Raw genomic sequence first — 7,432 nt, 5'->3', positions numbered from 1 at the left:
AGAGTTAGTGAATGTTTTTCACAAACATCTCCAGCCATAATGTCTGCTAGTAAATATTTCTTTTAATCCAGTATCTAACATGATGACACTGTTCCAAAAGAAGTGACAGAAGTAAGAAGGGACCAGTGAGCGTAAGCCATCAGTTAGTTAGTAAAAAGTAGAGAATACGGCTCTCAGACTGCTTTCCAGATGGTGAGGCGAAGCAACTGCTTTGTTGCTAAATGGTTTACATCTCAACTCAAGTTTCGGAGCAGTCAGTGGGTTTGAAGTCCTTCATGCTTGACATGAGCTCTTCCCAAGTTCATAAGGTCAAAGCCTATTTGGGGCCTAAACTGTTTTTCATATAGTTGTAACAGAGTATTACCTACCTACTTGCTTTAAAAAAAAAGTGGTAGAGAAATATGAAGTGGACTTTAAAAATGTGTCGGTTTATTTCTACATACTAGAGAACAATAAAACAAATAACAATGGAATTTGATATAGGCTGGGAAATCTGAAGTACTGACGTTATAAGAAAGAAAAAACTTAAGCTGTGATTCACAGGCAGACTAGGCAGGAGACAAAGAGTTTGCTCTACCATTGCTTCCTGGGTTGTGATAACTGACCTTCGTTATGCAATGAGCTACTCAAGGCTTAAGTGGACTATGAATGATGTCCTAAAACTTTAATTATTATGTTTTATTTTAATTGCATGTTTATGGGGTTTGGTAAAATATTTTATTACTTGCATCCAGTATTTAATGCACAAATCAGAGTAATTGGCATATTAATTGCTTCCAACATGTAACATTTCAGCATGGTGAGAATGTTAAAATCAATTGCCATCTGTAGTCAAAACATTGTAATAGAGAATACCACTACTTCTATCTTCTATTAAATTGTAGCATTATACCAGTTAGCCACCCTTTCACTGTAGCTTTCTCTAAACTCCCCTCTCCTTTAAAACTGAAGGACTACCCTTTATAGTATGCTTTAAATATTAAGAAACATAAGTGTATTTTTATCCCAGTCAGAGTATGTGACTATGAATCTCATCCATCAGATGGTTATTACAAATGGTGTTGCCCTCACACTGAAGTGTTAGCAAGAAATATGAAGGCTCTGACTCAAAAAGACAAGGGATATCAGAAAAGCTCTCTAAACATGGACTTGTGCATGGTGGACTCAACAATTGTCCGGCAATTAAGAGAGAAGTATGATTCCCAAACATACCAATATTGATGTTCAGAGCACAAAAGCCAGGCACCTCATCAGGGATCAACTTCACATTTTCAATGAATGAAATGTTATACGCTGTTCTAAGGCATTCAAGGATGGGTTCTTTCCCATGTAAATACAAACCTACCTCCTTGGCAATCTTACGAGAAAACAGAATACATGCTAGATACAGGTTGAAAGACATTTGTGTCAAGCCACAGCTCTGCAGCTTACTAGCTTTTTGTTAGGAGAGTTTTAACTTCTCCAAACCATGTTCTTCACTGTAAAATAAATTAATTTCCACATAACATAATTGTCAGAATTAACTAAGTGAAGCTCTCCATAAATCAACTCTGAAAAGAAGATGGAAATCCATTTTATGGTTTTTTTGTGTAATAAAAATCCATAATGTATTAAATATTTATTGAAAATTACATCTACATTTCAAGTTCAAATGTCGCTAATATTGGTTATAGAGAGTCAAGAACACGTGAGTTCTCAGAATGAAGTAGTTGCAAATGACATTTCAAAATAATCCCCAATTGTAGCATTTACCACATTTTGACTGTACAGTTCATTTGTTGCAGATGGTACACAGTACAAATTTTAAATAATAACCACATTTAAAAAGAGCATGAAATGCAACACAATACAACAAAAGCAATTAAGCCCCCACCCACCCAGAACTGAAGACTCCTTGTGAAGTCTAGTGGTTTCTTTCTTTTTTTTTTTTTCTAGGTAGTCTGTGTACAAAAAGTGATTGGGCCATACTTGTTATCTTCTGGCAAAGTCTCCTAATGTTGAAAGATAATTATGTGAATAATTATCAGTGGTTTTCAAAGTTTAAATAAAGATCAAGTACAATGACAAATATGCATATTTAGAATTTCTATATTAAAAATGATCTTTTTCAGAAATCCTAACAGTGATGCAATTTTATCATGACCCATTATAGTAGGTATTTACTTTTTATTCAAAAACTCTTCAACTCCGATGAGAATATGCTTCCAGCTATTACTGAGACTGGTAATTTTTTTTAAATATAGCATTTGTATGCTCTGACTGTGTACTAGATAGGTTTGCATATATATATATATATATATATGCAAACCTATCTATATATATATGTGTGTGTGTGTGTGTGTGTGTGCGTGTGTGTGTGTGTGTGTGTGTGTGTGTGTAAATACAATTGGTGATTCATGGCGTATTATAAAGAATTCATATACATTTCAGCATAATATTTAAGTGGAGAGATTTACTATAAAGTCTGCATAAAAATAAGTTAAAGGGCCTAAAGTAATTAATAAAAGAGCAAAAGTGAGTCTACCAGAGTTCTCTGAGGTATTTAAATTGATTAAATAATTAATTTGTTTTTAATATAATTTAAGTATGTGTGTGTGCACATACATGTGTGCCCATGCATGCATGCTTGCAAGTTTAACAAAAGTCTTCATATTCTCTGAATTGCTTGTAGGAACCATAGTATTCTAGTAATGGTTCAAAAATATATCCTTAATAATGCTGTCACATTTACTATTACATAAATTTCTATGAAATTTGTAACTAGTAATTATAAGCCCATCAAGTTCAGAGTCCATATTTTGAATACCTTTTACATATGTTCATGACTTCTCATGTATCTTTATCCCAAGTACACAATTGGACTTTGGGTGCCCACTGCACATAGAGAGATACTCTCTCAGCCTAGACACACAGTGGAGGGTCTAGGACCTGCTCCAAATGCTATGACATTGAAGATTCCCCATGGAAGGTTTCAACCTCCTTGGAGAGCAAAAAGGGGATGGGATAGGGGATCCTTGGGGGGTAGGGAGGAGGGGAGGGAGAGGGAACTGGAATTGACATGTAAAACAAGCTTGTTTCTAATTTAAATTAAAAAATCACAAAAATAAATTTGTAATAGGATATGATGACTAAAACTAAATGCTTCCTTATGGTCTTTTGACTTTCCCATTGAAATACTAAAAATGCTAAGTAATAACCAATATTCTATCTAATGTGGCACAATCTTTATAGAGCATTAATATTAATATTCAGCCTGATTTTTTTAAAAAAATATTAGTTTATAAAATATGCAGTTCTTTTTAAGCAGTATCAGTTGTTCCTGATAAACTCAACAATACAATCATAAATATAACTGGGATTGTTTGCAATACTTTAAATTCAATAATTTGTGTTTTGTGTTCATATCCTACATTTATACATACATGATAGTTTAAAAGGAATCTTTAAAAATATTTTTCTAGAGGTCCTGAATTTTAGACAGTGTAGCTGGCCTTGATGTAGTCTGGATTTAAATGCTCATGATTCAGCTAGAAGAAAAATGAAAGGCAGGTCTACAAATAGCAAAGGCATGGGGAAATTGAATGTTGCCTACTAATGCAATAAAGCTTCTTTACCTTGGAGAACAATCAGGATTCTCTGTGGAGATATATATGACTCTTCTTCATATTGCACATGACATCCGTCTTGCATCTGAGCATCCACAACAAAAAGACCCTGAAGACTCATTTCACAAATGTGAGTGATGCTTCCTCTCTCCTCCTTTGGGCCACCTAAGAGCTAGGGCTAATCCCTTTCTTATATTGTACCCATAGTGACATTATTTATAGGCCATATGAGTCTTCTGTAAATCTTATTGTGGGGTCCACATATTTAGCAACTGACATTTCTAAACATCTTATAATTACAAACTATAGTTTTTTCTTTTTCTTAAATTAGAAACAAGCATCTTTTACATGTCAATCCCAGTTCCTTCTTCCTCCCCTCCTCCCCTGTCTCTCACTGACGCCCCTATCCCATAACATTTCTGGCCTACAGGGAGAGTGATACCTTCCATGGGGAATCTTCAAAGTCTGCCATATTATTTGGAGAAGGGCCTAGTCATTCCCCCATGTGTTTAGGCTGCGACAGTAACCCACTATGTGTATTGGGCTTCAAAGTCCATTCATGTACTAAGGATAAATACTAGAGGCTCCATAAATTAACTAGGCCTCCTAAGTGATACCCACATTTGGGGGTCTGGAACCGTCCTATGCTGTTTTCCTAGCTATCAGTTTGGGGTCCATGAGCAACCCCTTGTTCAAGTCAGCTGTTTCTGTGGATTTCTCCAGCCTGGTATTGACCCCTTTGCTCATCACTCCTTCCTCTCTGCAACTGGATTCTAGAATGCAGCTCGGTGTTTAGCTGTGGGTGTCTGCTTCTGCTTCCATCAGCTACTGGATGAAGGCTCTAGGGTAGCATTTAAGGTAGTCATCAATCTCATTATGGAAAAAGGGCTTTTAAGGTAGCCTCTCGACCATTGCTTAGATTGTCAGTTGGGGTCCACCTTGTAGATCTCTGGACATTTCCCTAGTGCCAGATTTCTCTTTAAACCTATAATGGCTTCCTCCATTATGATATCTCTTTTCTTCTCCTGACTCAATCTTCCTCCTCTCTTCTGTCCTCCTCTCTTCTCTTCTTCTCCCCTTCTGTTTCTTCTAATATACATGGTCCCCCGGAGAAGAGGAAAGGGACAAAACTATAGTTTTTTATTATTAATTTATCGAATGTTCATAATTACTAGTACTCAAAAATCATGCTGTTTTAAAAAAAACACTTAAAATCAATTTAACTCAAAAGAAGTTGGATAAATGGAAAAATAAAACTTTTAGTGTGTGTTTTGAATTCATATGTGTATATAAGGTCTATATTGTGAACTTTTAATTTGTATGCAAAATTACCTTTCATGTACTTTAATGGCATTTTTATGTAATGGGAGGTGTTTGAAGGAAGTTTTAGTGTGTTATGTAACTTGCTGAACAAAAAAGTCAAAATGATCACAATACAACAAGTTAAATGGATAAATGAATTGTGTCTATTAATTCCTGTGAATTAAAATTAAAAATAAGCAAAATCACTTGAAGATCTGATAACAAAGAGTTCTTTTCGCTTAAGGTTTAGTTCCGTATGGACAAATCTGTGAATGTAGCTTGAACTGTCTTCAGGCCCCTTTCTCTTTTGGATGTTCGGTATTCTTCCTGCCTGGGATGTAGTTCACTGGTAGAGTGCTTGCCCAAGATGCATTTAGTCCTGGGTTTCATCTCCAGGACCAAGCACACATTAAAAAAAATACTGACTTCATGTTTGCAGTTATATTACTTAGACATATACTTACTTTTCTTAGTAATAATTTGTTAATTTTGTTATAATATGTTTATAAAATAGAGAAGAAAAACAAGAGAAAGCAACATAGAGAGAACATATCACACCAAATAATCCAATGTAAAACCTTATAACACTAAAACCAGTGTTATCAGTCTTGCATCATTGTTCTAATCAGGGCATTTAGTCAATCAGATGGGTCTCCTTCCCCATTAGTCAATATAAGGTAGATATATCCTACTTGTGTTTTGTAGAATCTGGATTACTATTGTCAGGGGATGATGTATTTTACCTGGGAGTGGTATGTAGAAGGACCACATCTGCAGGAAGGAGATAGAGAGATACAGGGAAGCAACAAAGAACTGTTCTGTCTTGATTTTGAAACTGTCATATTTAGCATTTTACTTGGTAGAGTAGGGCATCATTTCTAAGCTGTAAAAGTGGCAATATTCAATGGGCACTTAGGAGTGAAGAATGTACACTAACTCTGTTCAGATATAATGATAATTAAAGAAATTTCGAGTCCAAATCAAAGAAAGATTCAGTGGGCATGTAAGCTAAATATTTGGGACATGGACGGTTGTGCTTGCAGAATGTGCAGACAAAAGTAACTACATCACAGATTTCAGGTACTATTGGAAAGCCAAGATATCAGAGAATCATTATTAGACTGAATAGAATTGATTTTATGACTGACAGCATGAACACATATGTTACATTCAATGAAAAGAATGAATATGTCTCATCTAGGAAATTAATCCCAAGGTAAAACACATATATGCACATATAATGATGAGAATATGAATTATTACCTATCAGGGATGTACTTTTTGGAGGATTTTCATCTCTGTTCCTGGTAAACTATTGTTTGTGACATGTTCTCAATGGTCAGGAAGACATTAAAGGGAAAAGACTCCCCAAGCTGTCTTGAGTGTATAAATAACCAGATGTAACCTATTAGCAACTCTGAAGTTATTTCTAATAAATTCAGACACTTCTTTTCTTATTCTTTCCAGACTACAGGACCTTAATTACTTATGTGTATCTTCATGAAAAGATCCTTCCAATGCTTTGATCACTCTAATTGGAACATTAAAGCTTTCTTCCCTATTCTGTTTTAACTTTCTTGAAGTGAAATAACCAGTTAAACTTTCATCCATCTTGGCTCTGCAAAGGGCAGAACTTGTGCCTTGTAAATCTTCTCCTGTTAGGTAAAATCAGGTTACCTAAGATTAGGTAGTGTTGAACAAATGTTAAGGAAATGAATCAATAGTCACTCATTTTCTAATAGAATTCCAAATTTTGCCAACTTAAGGGAAGCATTTTGAATATCTTCCCTGCATTGTTCTAATACTGTCAGGAAAGCATCCAGTACAGTTCTACTATCTGTCCTCAATACAAGGTGTTGATGAACTGTGGCCCTTGGGCAATGTGAGCAGCTGCCTGCTGTCATGAGTTGAAGCTGCATTGAAGACCTGCCTCAGTCATTTAGCACGTTCTCTGTGGCTATTCCCATACTGTAATTGCAAAGTGGAGCAGTGGTGACAGAAACCATATGGCAGTCAGAGCCTGAAGCATTTGCTCTCTGACCCTTTCCATAAAATGGTTTCGAACCCTGAAAGCATATAATGAATAGCATTAATAGCTTTCCTTTTGTTTTCATTATCAATAATTTTTGATAAATATTAGGGCCATTTCCTATGAGAACATATTGCTTTTAGCTTTCAGCAAATAACTTTGTGGAATGTTCTATAGTTCAGTCCCAGGTATAATTCAAAGGACTGTGTCATTATACAAGAAAAATAAGAAAAATCTTTCATAGATAATTTCTGGAAAATCTAGATGTATCTTCTAGATAATTCCCAGAAGACTTAGCTATGATTATGTAAATTTCCATTGCTAATGAGAAACTGTAGAGGTTAATTTATACTTTTGGTGTCTTAGGGTTTCTATTGATTTCATAAAACACCTGACCAAAATCAACTTGAGGAGTAAATAATTTATTACATCTTGCAACTCTTGTCACAGAGAAAAGACAGAGCGGCGACTCAGGGCAGGAACAAAGCAGAAGCCA

Source organism: Cricetulus griseus, assembly GCF_003668045.3.
Source record: "Cricetulus griseus strain 17A/GY chromosome 1 unlocalized genomic scaffold, alternate assembly CriGri-PICRH-1.0 chr1_0, whole genome shotgun sequence".
Lineage (NCBI taxonomy): Eukaryota > Metazoa > Chordata > Mammalia > Rodentia > Cricetidae > Cricetulus > Cricetulus griseus.
The sequence above is the reverse complement of the archived record's forward strand: the minus strand, read 5'-3'. Positions refer to the sequence as shown.